The sequence below is a fragment of the Sciurus carolinensis genome, chromosome 4, assembly GCF_902686445.1.
Source record: "Sciurus carolinensis chromosome 4, mSciCar1.2, whole genome shotgun sequence".
Taxonomy (NCBI): Eukaryota; Metazoa; Chordata; class Mammalia; order Rodentia; family Sciuridae; genus Sciurus; species Sciurus carolinensis.
In genome coordinates this window covers 122,574,696-122,590,164 of record NC_062216.1, presented here as the reverse complement: position 1 = coordinate 122,590,164, position 15,469 = coordinate 122,574,696, and the positions used below count along the sequence as shown (strand labels likewise).

General features: G+C 38.1%; 2 pseudogenes; both read left to right on the top strand.

Annotated features, from left to right (window-relative positions):
• Positions 1-12,987: 12,987 nt before the first annotated feature.
• LOC124982930 (PRELI domain containing protein 3B-like) lies at positions 12,988-14,770 on the top strand (annotated as a pseudogene).
• On the top strand, positions 13,344-14,116 carry LOC124983733 (ribosome biogenesis protein NSA2 homolog; annotated as a pseudogene).
• Positions 14,771-15,469: the final 699 nt, after the last annotated feature.

The following is a 15,469-nucleotide window of genomic DNA, read 5'->3' as shown; positions in this document are numbered from 1 at the left end:
GGGTGTGGGTTGTCTCCCAAAAGTTCATGTGCCAGAAGCTTGGTCTCCAATATAACAGCATTCGGACACAGTTTAGTCAAATTTTTGTTCCTGTGGTTCAAGGACCTGTAGAAGAGAAGTTTATTTTGGCTCATGGTTCCAGAGGTCTCAATCTATAGACAGCCAACTCTGGGCCCAAGGTGAAGCAGAACATCATGGCAAAAGAGTTTGGCAGAGGAAAGCACCTCAGGACATGGCAAGCAGAAAGCAGAGAGAAAACTCCTCTCATCAGGGATAAAATATATACTTCCAAAGGCACGTCACCAGTGCCCTACCCTTTCCAGCCACGTGGTACCTAACTAAGGTTACTGCCCCGTTAATCTATATTCATGGACTAATCCACTGATTAGGTTCATAATCTAATTGCATCACCTCTGAAACTCTTTGCATTGTCTCACACATGATCTTTTGGGGAACACCTCATAACTAAACCATAACAGGACATTTAAGAGTTGGATCCTTAGGGGGAGGTGACTGGGACATAGTGCACCACCTTCAGAGGATTAATGCCACCTCACAGGAAAGGGTTAGCTCCTGGGACTGGATTAGTTACTACAGAGCTGACTGCTATAAAGTGGGTCAAGCTCCTTTACCCTTCAAATTAGCATGTGTGCCTCCTCTCTGCACACACTTGCTTCTCTGCCTTCTTGTGACACAGCAGAAGGCCTTCAGCAGAAGCTAAGCCAATGCTGGTGCTGCACTCTTGAATGTCCCTCCTCCAAAACCATGAGCCAAAATAACACTCCTTTCTTTATGAAGTACCCAGCCCCTCGGTTATAGCAACACAAAATAGACAAAGACATCTTCCTCTAGTTTCACTTGTATTTATTTATTTTAACACTTTGTCTTCTTCATTCTATTAACTCCTATTAGCCTAGGTTTCTGAATGTTTCATCTTTTCCTGAATACTCCCAATGTGCAGACCTATTCTTCATTGTGAACAGAATCTTAGTGGCATCCAGTTGTGAGTCGTATAAATATAATTATACTACTGTAATTGCTCACCTAGTATTATTCTCTCAGGAAGCTGCTTCCCAGTCTGTCAGACTCTTGATGATGATGGTTCAGTGGATCCACTCTGTTCAGGGATTGAACTATAAGATAAGATGTTAGACAAGAATGAGTGAACCCAACATATGGAATGAATGAGACAAAATTACTAAACTGGTCACTCAAGCAAATGCACACACAGTCATATACATGTACTATTTCCACACCTGCAAAGCTGGAAGTTCAGCAATGATTTGTGGCTTGTACTCTTCAGTCCATCTTATACACCCATTGCCAGGTTAATGTTTGTGAACATTTCTTTAATCAAGTCATTCCAAGTTTCAAAAGTCATCAGCTTCCATTGTTGCACACTGGGATACACAACAGGGACCATTAGGTACTCACTGCCCCTGCTAAATGAAATACACCTTTGTGAAAGGTCAGTTTTACTCAAGGATTTTGGAAGATAACTTTTAATTTCTTTTCTTTGTAGTTTGTTTGAAATGCTATTTTTTAAATCAAAACAGACTTAAATGTCTTAAGGAACAGGATGTATAAGCTCATTAATTTGGGGGATAAATTTTTCACTTTATTTACCCTTTTTACAACCAAACAGACACAAAACACTCTCTGAATTTCCTCACCCACCAGTCACAAGTCAGTCTCCTCAGATCTTTCCCTTGTCACCCAACTTGCCAAGAAATCCAAGGGCCTCTGTGTGATAAACCCAGTGTATCTTGGTCTTCATTTGTCTGACCTATCTATTGACCACCAATCTTAAAATGTGGTTGCTCTTGGTTTCAGAGTTCACTTGCATCCTGGTTTTCTTCCTACTTTTCTGGCTGCTGCTTCTCTTTCCTTATATGTGCATTCTTCTATCTATCCAATAAAACTTGAAGTTCCTCAAAGTTCTGTCCTGGGCTCTTTTCTCCTCTTCCTCAATAGTTTTGATCATGCTCCTTCTCATATCAAACCTCTGATGTCCCCCCATTACCCACAAAAAAAGTCATTTAGTGTCTACTTCACCCACCACACCACCCCTGGCTCCATCTCCAGCTGCTCTGTGTCCCTCACATCACCGCAATTTTATTTTTTTCTGAACACCCTATAATTTAATGCCTTGATGTCTTTCCCCAGGATATTCCTCTTACTTTCAAATACCTGGCCACTTGCTCCAACTTCTCAGGGTCTAAATTCTACTGGCAAAGAAGAAGGGCCTTATCTTTTTATCCTAATCCTGAAAAATCACCCTGATATGTCTTACACATAATAAAAGTAAATGACCACCAAGCTCTTTATCTCAGGTCATAGTGAATATCTATATTTTATTTTATGGTAGTCAGTCATAGGTGGTCCTTTGTTATTATTTTACGGGTTCATGTGCATTAGCTGCCTACTTAATATGAATGGTTCTGTTCTAAAAGACACTATCTCATCTTTCTACTTATCCTCCCCATGAATGCTTTTCATCCAAAGAACTCTTCTTGTCACACAGGAGTACTTGTGATATTGCTGTTTCTAAATGATCCATACAGCATATCCAAATAGATGACTCCATACTCATAGTTGTTGAGAAAGTCATGCTAATTTACTATAAGGTTTTAAAAAATTGATTAAACCAAAATGTCTCTTAACTACAATTTTAATTTTTGTTGCTTAAACCAACTTAACTCTCCCTAGTATTTTTTTTTTTTTAGTTTTGCTATATTTTCTACCAAACATGGCTGTCCTTGAGGCTAGTAAATTATCAAAATGGAGCAATGCTAAGATCAGAGTGGAGTATTTAAAACAAAAACAGTTTTATGAGAGCCATGGTAAAGTGCTTGCCTAGCATGCATGAGGTCCTGGGTTCCATACCCAGCACTGCAAAACAAACAAACAGAAAATTGTCTTATGAATAAGCTTGCAAGCCACCCACCTCTTTTCTGTCCTTTCCTTTCTTTGAGTCTGTTAGATCTGCTACAATAGCAAAGGAAACCATTACCAGCATTACTGGGCAGCTATTTGCACCACTGCTACCTTAAGTAACTGGCCTTTTTTGTGTTTCATGTGGTTAGGAAAACTGAAAGTTAGTCACAGTGGGAGAACATTTAAAGTAGGAGTGAAAGAGTGGGCAGAAGTCAGAGAATGCAAATATCTAAGCAACCCCACATAAGAGAAACTTTCCACATGCCAGATGCCACAAATTTGCCTCTAGGAAATTTCCAGGTCACACTGAAAATGTCCAAACCTATTGGAAATTTAGATAAGAACCAGGACAAGCTTCAGTCATGTAACTTACTGTATTAGTAACCTGGACATAAAAGTAATATTAAAAAGAGATTAGAAGAATTAAAATATGAAATGCTGTGAAGGAAATAAGTACCATTTAGATGTAAAAGGGTTAAAACTGCAGTTAGGTATGTTTGTAAAGTTTTAGTAGCTTTTAGCTTTGCCTTAAATATACAATTTTTAATCATCTGTGTTTTTAATCCATTCAAAACCAGGGAATTTACATTTGACTTTACCAGTAGTTAGCAGTATTGAATCCATGTCATTCCTGTAGAAAAACCAAGAGATTCAGAGCTACAAAGAAACTCCACTTTGAAGTCCAACCGATTTGAATTCAAATCTCACCTCCACTAGTTATGGATTGTATAACCTTAGTATAATCACTAATTTCTCTGAGTCTTAGTTTAAGCAAGTTTAATTCAATAAAGTTCCTGGTGTGTGGACTATCATCCACATTTAACAAATAGAAAATATTGTTGTTATTAGCAAGAACAGAGGTGAAATTTCCTCATGAGCATCGTATAATATTACAATTACTGGAAAATAAAAATCATTTAAATATTTAATTTGTGTGATGCAAAACTAGCCTGACTCATTTTTTACATAGAAATGCCTTAATACATTTTTAATCATTTGTTCTAGTTAGTTATACATGACAGCAGAATGCATTTGACTCATTATACACAAAGGGAGCACAACTTTTTATTTCTCTGTACCTGATGTAGAGTCACACCTTTTGTGTGATCATACAGGTACACTGGGTAATAATGTCCATCTCATTCCACCATCTTTCCCTCCCCCATACCCTCTCCACTCCCCCTCAATCCCCTCTGCCCAATCTAAAGTTCCTCTGTTCTTCTCTTGTCCCTTACCCTTGCCCCCGCATTATGGATCAGCATTCACTTCTCAGAGGAACATTTGGCCTTTGGCTTTGGGGGTTTGTAGAAATGCCTTTATATTTATAGAATTTAGCAAACTTTGTTTTCATGTAGAATAGGAAATACCTGTTTCCCTGGATATGTCAAATCAGCCTGGTTATAAATTCATCAAAAGCACCTCTCATATTTCATTGCTTTTTAAGAAAAACTTAATAATATGAGTAGATATTAATTTAACTATTCTTAATGTCAGGACAATACCTAAAACTCATGGTTCTAGGGAAACTTGTAAACTACTATTAAATCAAAATACTTCAGTAAATATTTACTTAGTCCACAGAAGGTGTGTATTTTGTTACTAAGCATTTCAGAGAGCCAGTAAAGAAAAGTCATAGTTTCAGCCTCCAAGTGTCTGAAAAAATTTTAAACCACCATTTGAGGTCCAATTGTCCTACCAGAAATTGCCCATATCCAAAATGTACAATTTGATCAGTTTTGCTATCTGTGAAACCATCTCTAAATCAAGACACTGAACTTATGCTTCACGACCAAAACTTTTTCCTACAATTTCTTTGTAATTCCTCTATCTTCCTTGGGTGCTCTGGAAAACATTGTTCTGCTTTTTGTCACTATAGACAAGTTCTCATTTTCTGGAACATTATATAAATGGAATTATATATAAATTTTTTTTCCAGGATAATTTTATCAGTAAAATTATTTTGAGATTGAGTCATATTTTTATATGTATCTGTAGTTCACTTATATGTATCTGTAGTTCATTTTTATTGCTAAGTAGTATTCTGTTGTATGAATATACATAGTTTGAACTACTTATGACATTTGGGTTGTAACCACTTTGGACTACTGAATAAGGTTGCTATGGACATTTGTGTACAATGTCTTTATATGGACATTTGTGTATATGTCTTTATATGGACATATGCCTTCATTGATCTTGAGCAATTACCTATGAGTGGAATGTCTGGATCATAAGATAGTTGTATGTTTGACTTTTAAAGATATTGCCAAACTATTTTTCCAAAGTGATTTTGCAGTTTTGCACTCCCAGGAGCAGTGGATAAGAACTCCAGTTGCTCCATATCAATACTTGGTATGGTTTTGTTGTTTTTGTTTTTGTTTTTGTTTTTGCTTTTTGTAGTGCTGGAGATTGAACCCAGGCATGTCTATCACTGAGCTACATTCCCAGCACATTAAATTTTATCTTGAGACAGTGTCTTACCCAGTTGCTGAGGCTGGCCTCAAACTTGTGATGCTCCTACTACAGCCTTCGGAGTGGCTTGGGTTACAGGCATATGCCACCATACCCAGCAGTTGGTCATTGTTTTTAGTTCTGATAAATATATAGTTATATATCATTTTTATTTTACTATTCATTTCAAGAGGTTTAAATTTCAATGATAAGATGAAAACTTACCATGAATGTAAACATGTGAAAACATGTAATATGATTACTAGTGACCGTAAAATAGAGTGAGTCAAACACATTTTAGAGTATAGGAAGTCACCAACAGAGAAAGAGGAAAAAAGATGCTGAACATTCATATAAAGAAAGAGGAAAAAAATTATGTGGAGGACCAGAGGAAAGAATTTATTATTTTAGTAAAGATTATTCTTAGGCCTAGAGGTCACCAGAAACAGAAAGGAAATGAGAATAGACGTACCTCCAGGGTGAGATCAACTCTGCAAGCAGAACTCAAACACAAAGACCAGGGAAACTGGGCAGAACTATCACGCTTACAGCAATACAGAGAAGCTGTTCAGTGTAGTGAAGCAAGAGTTCTCCTGGGCTGCAGGCTAGGTCCTACCTTTAAATTCACATGCATGTCCATTCGAGCAAACCACTTGATTTTTCTGTTCTCCAGTTTTTTCACTTATAGAATAAAATAATTATCTTGGACTAGACTTCAAAGTTTCTTTCAGACCTAAATTTTTATGTATATGAAAATCTGGTATAGTCACTGTAAATTGACCTAGTAGATTTCTTTAATATACCTAGAATCAGACTTCTAAAAAATATATGTACCATACAGGCCAGGTGTGGCACACATCTGTAATCTCAGTGACTCCAGAGACTGGTAGGAGGATCATACATTCAAAACCCATCTCAGCAACTTAGTGAGACCCTGTCTCAAAAAATAAAAAGGGGCTGTGGATGTGACTCAGTGGTAGAGTGCCCCTGTGTTCTATCCCCAGTACAAATAATTAATAATTAATAGTAATAATAATAATAATAGTACAGTTTTGAGTTCTAGATAAAGTTATGCAGATGGGCAAATATATCTCCTCATGTCATCAAAAAATAAATGATTGCATAAATTTGTCTTGTAAACTTTAAACCTAGACATCACACTTCACTTTAAGAGAAGTAATTCTTTTCTGATTTTTCCTTTTGCCTCTTTACTCCTATTCATAGATAATGAAGTACATACTAAGTTCTGAGTGATTTAACCTTGTTAGGCAAAAAAATACATATATAACATGTATGTTTGTCAACTACTAGAATGTTATAAATGTGGCAGAAGGACACAGTTGTATTCATGGCTATTGATTCATTCATGTAATATTTATTCAGGGCCAAACTATGAACCAGGCAGACACTGTTCTAGGCACTGAAGATACAGCAGAGATTAAAACATGACTTCTGCTTCCATGAAACTTATATTCTGGTGGCAGGAGACAGTCAACAATACACAAACAGATACATGATATATCAGGTTGTGGTAAGATTCAGAGAAAAATCATGCTGAACAGTATGAGGATGGGTGGGGGAGGAGGGAGGGCATACCTGACATGAAAGAATGGGATGCAAAGGTATTTGGATAGTAGGAAAATATCTCTATATCCACATATGCATACTATTTCTATGAATTCAATTTTTCCTCTTAAGAAATCTGACTTAATTTTTATCATGCTTTCAAAATAATATCACCTGCAGAAGATAGTATAAGTTATTTACTTTGAAAATTCAGCAAGTCTCTATCTTCCTAAAGTTTAAAATCCACCTTAAACAATGGGGGGTATGTGCAAAACTTCATGCAGCCTGCTATGTGAGAAAATTCACTCCATGCTGGGTGATCAAGCTGTCCAAAGAGATGGCATTTGAGTTGAGTAAGACTTCAATTTGAGAGATTGTGGAACTAGAGTCATTTCAGGAAGAGAAAATGAATTAACATAAGAGTATAGATTGAAAAAGATTCAATCCATTTGAGGTAATACACCTGGGAACATTCCCACTGGTGAGATCTAGATGAAATTGCCTGACTCCCTTTATTTCATGACCAGTTGCATCCAAAGCTTCTCCTGCCTCCAGTGTCCCTTGGATCTTATCCTCATACCAAACCCTTGTCCTACCCTATGAGGACCCAAACCTAAAACTGGTTCTCTTCCTGAGATTCACGGCAACCCTCATTCACAGCAAGTCGTTGGAGATGAGCAGATGTTCTGTAGATTGGATGGTGGAATGTGGAAATGTTCTCAGTACCCTGGACAGCCTTCCTCCAAGTTGAAGGTCTTATTTCTCCTCTTCTTTGTCTATCTCTGTCCATCTCTGGTGCTCACCTTCTCCTCTTCCTCAAACCAGGAGCTTCATTTTCTTCTGTCATCCTTAGCATCTTCACCCTCCTCTGAGACCTGCGTACCACAGGACACCCTAACCATTGGGGAACTGACCTTCTACTCTATGCATATATCAAAATATTCTCCCTGGTATTGGTAGTTTCCTCTGCAGGAGGAATATTAGTACAGGTGATTAGAATAATATTGTAACTTATTTTAAGTTTCCTTGGGACTGCCAAGGGAGATAAAAGAGGATACTAAGTTGGTTCAGGTTGAAGAAGTTAAGAATGGGAAAGATTTCCTTGAGGCCATGTATCTCTAACTTACAGACCATATATCTCTCACTAACAGATCTGTCCTGCCTGGAGGCCTCAAGCTGGGTTCTTTTGCCGCATCTTCCTCTTCCACCTTGAACAGAGAACGCAGGGATGTCACTGTCAGCATGGCTCTCCCTATCAGACGCTCCCTTTCAACTCATGGAAAGTCATATGATTTTAGCTTTTTAAAGTGACTAGGGTCAGTTAACTAAAGCAAGTCTACAAATATTGGAAAATAGCTCTGAAATATGCAGGTTTGCAAATGGGAAAAAGAAAGCTTTGGAGGAAATCTAAACCAAGCCTAAGACCAGGCGGGAAATTAAGCCAAGCATGAATTTCCAAATGACCAGAAAGTTTAAAAGTGGCAACAGACATCAGAAGTAGGAGACCAGTAGAGTAAAGGAAGGAGATGCGGGGAGAGAGGATGGTAGGGAAGAGTACTGGGAATTGAAAGGGAGAAAACTATATTATATGCATTTGTGAACATGCCACAATGAACCCCACTGTTATGGAAAACTATAATAAACTAAATTTTTTAAAAATTTTTAAAACAAAAAAGTAGGAGATTCAGAAAAGAAGGGAATACAGTCACTATTTAACTAAGGTTAAAGGCATAAAATATGCTAATGAAATTGGGGTTCAAGGTAGGTACTAAACTAGAAAATATTGCTGAAATCAATTTCTTTGGAAATCCAAGGTCAAATTTCACCATAATACCTCAATGCCTCCCTATGCCATACGGCATTATGGTTAAGAAGTTCAGTCATTAGCATCAGACTGTGTTGGGTTCAAATTCAACTTTGCCACTTATTAGCTAATAATCTAGAGTAATGTTTCTTGAAGCCTCAGTTTTCTCATATGTACAACCAACCTGGCTGAAAGGATTAATTGATGATAATAACTCTTGCAATCATCCTTGACTTCTCTCTCTCCCTCTCTCTCTCCTTTTCTCTCTCCCTCCCTCTCATACACCTTTTCAGATCTACCTGTCACTCTGTGTTCAGTATACATATCCCATCTCTGACCAATTCTCACCAAATCCACCATTACTATTTGGTCTGTACCCTAATCATTGGAAGCCTGCATTCCTGCATAGTAGCAATCACTTCCTGACCCAAGGCCTTGTTTCCATTCTTATCCTCCTAGCCAGTGAGACAACTAAAACAAGTCATGCATGACGTTGCTCTGCTCATAATCCTGCAATGGCTCCCCATTCTCTCCAAGTAAAACCCAATGTTTTTGGAACATTTTAAAGCCTCCAAAGGGTACTGACCTGTTAGTTAAGGTACAGATCTGTTAGACATATATGGTCTGTTAGTTAGAGATATATGGCCTTAAAGAAATCTTTCCCATTCTTAACTTCTTCAACCTGAACCAACTTAGTACCCTCTTTTATCTCCCTTTGCAGTCCCAAGGAAACTTAAAATAAGCTTACAGTATTATTCTAATCACCTGTACTAATATTCCTGACCCCCAGCACCCAGCCCACGCACCTCTTCACCCTTCCTGAACTCAACAAACACATTCTTGATTTAGGGCTTTCATGTTGATTTTCCCTTCTAGCCACACTGTTCTTCCCCCAGATGGTCACACAGTTAATTTGCTCAAGGGTTCCCAATATTTCCTCAACTAGCACCTCCTCAGTGAGTTTCTCCCTGTCCAAATTATTTAAATGGCAGCCCACCTCCCCTTACATACAAACATGCTTTCTTCTTTCCCTGCTGTATTTTTCATAATATTTATCACCTTCCTATATGTTATATATTTACTTATTTCTTCTGTTTATTATTTACTGTCCATCTCTACCCACTAGTGAATACGTTCCAAGAGTCAGGAATTGTCTGTTTTATTCACTGATATGTTCCAGGGCTGACTGACCCACAAAAATTCACCAAATGAATGAATAATGATGCATAAAATGTACTTGGCACATTGCTTAATACATAGTAAGCATTTATTTAATGTTAGTCTCAAAAAGAGGGTGAGCGGAGCTTTGATGTTGACTGCAGCAGCAGAGAATGACTGCTAGCATAGATTCTGGAATCAGAGATAATGCTGGACTTGAAGGCAGACATTAACCAGGACTGGCTTTTGGGCTTACAGGCATATGGTGACAAACAGCAAGTAGCCTACACACAGACCTATTTCATGTACTGGGTTGGGTTTTATTTCATTAAGTCTGTCCTCCCTTATCATTTTTATGTTTCTTTTAAATAAAATTACTTGAACTCATTTAACCTTGCTTCAAAGACAGGGTTTCCGACCCCTCATCTTTATTATTATTCCTGCTTGAATCCTTTGAAGCTAATTCTCCCATAGTCCTTATAAACAAAGTTGAATCTTGTGGCTATATATTGGAAACAGATCAATAAAGTATTCCTCCCCTATGAGGCAGGCTATTTTGAGTAAAAGTCTTTAATTGAGGCAGAGGTAGGAAGATCGCTTAAGCCCAGAGTGCAAGGTCATTCTGGGCAACAGTGAGACCCTTCTTTTTTTTTTTAAAGAAGACATTTGTAAGGGAATACATAGTAGCAAAAACGTTCCATGATGATTTCTGTATCCAAATTCCTCCTTCTCAGTTGGGGATATAGCTCAGTGGCAGAGTGTCCACCTAACATGCACGAAGCCCTGGGTTCAATCCTGAGTACCATAAAAATCCTTAGCAAATCCCTACTTACTCACCCCCTAAATGGCTTTCGTAAGTGTTTTGGTCAGTTTTGTCCTTGCTGCAACCAAGATACAGACAAGAACAATTAAAGGAGGAAAAGTTTATTTGGGGGTGCATGGTTTCAGAGGTCTCAGTCCATAGATGACCGACTGTATTCCTCAGGGCCTGAGATGAGACAGAACATCATGGTGGAAGTATGTAACTGAGGAAAAGCAGCTTGGAACATAGCACCAGGAAGCCAAGAGAGACTAAGCTCAGCTCACAAAATATAGATCCCAAAGGCATACCTCAAGGACCCACCTCCTCTAGCCATACCCTACTTCACCTATAGTTACCACTCAGTGAATCCCTACGAGGAGATTAATGCATTAATTAGGTTAAGACTCTTATAACCCAATATCATTTCACCTCTAAACCTTCTTGCATTGTCCCACACATGAGCTTTTGGGGGACATCGCATTTCTGAGCCACAACACTAAAAGTCTCTTCTCAATAGTGATTTTACAGAACGTTAATAAATGTTTCTCAGGAAATTAAAGACGGGTAGTTCTTTGGTCAATATAGTTTTAGTTTAATAAACTGTATAACTAATTTTAAATAGATAACTGCAAGATTCTTAGAGATTTCATTTGCTGTTGTGCATTTGTGAATGTCCAAGAGTTTGGCATAAACTCACTATCTAAAGGAAGTCTTTTTTGAAAGAATTATTTGAGAGAACTGTTTCATACATTCAACAAGTATTTATTAAACAATTAGTATGTGCACACATTGTAAGCTGCTAAGATTCAGTGATATATGGGATACACAGGGTTTTTGTCCTTGAGGCACTTAAAACCAAGTAGAGAAAACTCACCCATGAAGCTTATGTTCAAAGGTTGATGAATCTAATAAAATAGAGGCTGTCCTGAGAACATTTAGGAGAAAGTGGTATATAGTATCATGTGCTTTGGGAAAGCCTGGTTTAATTATTTAATGAATAAATCTTAGCTTTAGGTAAATAATCACAATTGTTTCTAATTTACTATAGACATGCCATTGTGCTAGTGATATTGGAAAATACAGATGCATAAGACATCTTTAAAAACTTCTCCAATTGAGGTGACAATCAATAAAAAGAATGGCATAAATAATGCAAGCCAGAATAAAATTACACATAAATTTGAATGGCTCAGTTACCCATTAAAATGCTATCTATCTTCCAAAGACAAGTTTCATGGTTTCTGGGAAATGCTTTCTGGACTCTGGATCTCCTGCACCACAGTGGATTTTTTTTTTTTTTTTCTTTTCTGTACTTATGCCACATTGCCTTAAGGGAAAGTTATTTGTGTGCATCTCTGATCTACCAAACTGAACAGTCAACTTTGTGCTATGGACATTGGATGTTTTCCTCAGATCACACAGTCATTTGGGGGAACCAAAGGGTAAGATATAAAGGGTAAGATAACAAACTTTAGTGCCATATGACTGACTGAATCCTGTATCTGACATAGAACACCTGTGTGATTTTGAGCTTCAAATTTCTCATTTGCAAAACAGAGATCACAATATTCATATCTACCTAATCATGTTACTGTTTTAGCTGAGATGACGCATATAAAATGATTTAGTGCCTTATGCAGTTAGTACTCAGTCATCAGAGATATTGTTGTTATGACTTAGCTATAACACAGTGCTCTTCCATAAGTGTTTTTGTAACACAGATGTTGGAAGAAAGGGAGCTGGAGGCCAGACCACAGGACATGGCTCATTGCCTCCCTGTCTCTTGCAGAGTCCCAATACAAAAAAAGATGGAAGATAATTGCACAGATCCCCTAGGTCAGACAACTACCTAGTGCTATTGAGGTCAAGGAACAGCAAGATGAGATCAACGATGTTGATTAGACATGGATATGGAAAAGCCTGATGGTGAGGATGGAAAAACTTGAAATACGGGCTGAAATGTTCATATTTAATAGAAGACAAAGGATAAGACTACAAATGGAAGGAATGAAGAAGACAGAGATTTCAAGAAAGATGGCCTCACCAATTTTGATCAATAGGAACTAGGTGGTGGTGGTGGATGGGTGTGGGGTCTGACTGAGCTGGGATAGGACACAGTTCGCTGGTTGGGACATCTTTACTCTGGAACCTGGACCCCACCAGGCCTATGCACTATGCAGCTAGATGGGGTGTGGGGTGACACTCAGGTGTATCTGTGTTCCTTATTGTCCCCTAGTGCTGCCTGGACATCCCACAGGTCTATAGCACCATGAAGATCAAGACTTCAAAGCACATCTTTGACCACTAGTGGGAGGTTCTACAGCTGCCATGTAGAAATGCCCAAACCCCATGAGCAGGAGTGTGGTTAGGGCTGGTGTGCTGGGTAGACAAGCAGATCACTCTAGAACGCTGCAGAGCCACAGACGGTTCAGCACAGAGTGGGAACTGCTTTCAATGGTGAAGTCTTTTATTGGTGTAACAAAAAACAAAACATGGGTAAAAATATTCTGTAATTACCCTGTAAAGAAAACAATGAGGGAGTCAACTCATGGGTCTTTGGTACCCGAAAATTGAGAGCTTCTACTCACTCCCGAGACTTCACCCCGCAGATCTGCGGCTGTCACCATGCCACAAAATGAATATATTGAATTACACCATAAACACTATGGATATCGTTTGGATTACCATGAGAAAAAGAAAAAAAAGGAAAGTCAGAGTCTCATGAACTGTTCAAAGAAGGCAAAAAAACTGATTGGCCTGAAAGCTAAGCTCTACCATAAACAGCGCCATGCCGAGAGAATACAAATGAAAAAGACTATCAAGATGCATGAAAAGAGAAACACCAAACAAAAGAACGATGAGAAGACTCCACAGGGAGCAGTTCCTGCCTATCTCCTTGACAGAGAAGGACAGACTCGAGCAAAAGTACTTTCCAACATGATTAAACAAAAGCGAAAAGAGAAGGTGGGAAAATGGGAAGTCCCCCTTCCCAAGGTTCCTGCCCAGGGAGAAACAGAAGTATTAAAAGTGATTCGAACAGGGAAGAGAAAAAAAGAAGGCCTGGAAGAAGATGGTTACTAAAGTCTGCTTTGTTGGAGATGGCGTTAAAAGAAAATCACCTAAATATGAAAGATTCATTAGGCCAATGGGTTTTCGTTTCAAGAAGGCCCATGTAACACATCCTCAACCGAAAGTCACCTTCTGCCTACCAATACTTGGTGTGAAAAAGAATCCCTCATCCCCACTATATACAACTTTGGGTGTTATTACCAAAGGTACAGTCATTGAGGTGAATGTGAGTGAATTGGGCCTTGTGACACAAGGAAGCAAAGTTATATGCCCAGGTTACCAACAATCCTGAAAACAATGGATGCATAAATGCAGTCTTACTGGTTTGACAGCAATTTTACATTTCTTATAATTATTAAAGACTACAAATCAATCAGGAAAATCACCATTACTGCGATGTTTCTGAGTACTACCAAACAGCCTTAAATATCTGTAGTCATTAAGAGAACTATTTATTAAACTGTTAAAGAAAAGAAAAGAAAAACATAAGAAAAGAAAACAGTGAGATGGGTGGTGGCGCACACCTGTAATCCCAGCAGTTCTGGAGGCTACAGGATCGAGAGTTCAAAGCCAGCCTCAGCAAAAGCAAGGCGCTAAGCAACTCAGTGAGTCACTGTCTCTAAATAAAATACAAAATAGGACTGGGGATATGGCTCGGTGGTAGAATGGTGGAACTTAAATGTACTAATATTTCAGTTACCAATGTGGTTTCAGTGGATGAGGTACTTATATACAAACTATATCCTCGGGACCCAGATAAAAAGCTCTTTTGACCCAGGAAGCCATAATCACTGTGAAGAGTGAGCTTCTGCAGTTACCTTGGAAGACTGATGATGAGCACAGTTATCTTAAAATGCTAATAAAGGCTGATAAGCAATGGAATGGATAATCATAAATTAATTGCCAAGATGGAAGAGCTGATAGCTTCAGCAAGAGGAAGGATAAAGACACCAAAGGCAGCAGTTTTTGTAGAGAAATCATAATGAAAGTTGGTATGGGATATCAGTTCATCCAAGTCTTTCCAACCTGAGGATGTATTTATTTCATTACTTTAAAAATGCAATTACAATTTAGTGAGAATTTTTTAAAATAAACTGGAGTAAGTCTATGTAACTTTTGATGAAAGCGAAAAGATACAGAGCTTCTAAAATCAAAGGGGTAATCTGAGGTTAGTGTGGTTTGACATAACTGTTAACTTTTGAGGGTTCCAGTATTTATGTGAAAATTTAATGATTTTTTTTTAAAGTTCTTGGAAGAAATCGGTTTTGACATTGAGTTTCCTTAAGTAGAATTTTAAAGGTTTCTAGACACTGAAACTCTACCTGGCTTTGGACCAGCCCCAGAACAAAGCAGAGTCACCTCTCATACACACATAATTGCCTTACTGTGGTAAACCAAAACATCATGCATGAAGGAACTTACTTTGAAAGGAGAAGTTGTTTAACTTTAAAAGATGTTAACTTGTATAAAATAACTTGCTCTGCTAATCATCACAGTGTTTTGATTTGGCACTTAAATGATATTTTTGGAGTAGAAATCATCACTAAAGTAATATATGATTCCACCAAAAATACTCTTTTATTATATTAAAGAATACTGAATTGGCTGGGTACAGTAGGGCATGCCACCTGTTTGGGAGGTTGAGACAGGAGGATCACAGGTTTGATGCCAGCCTGGGCGAT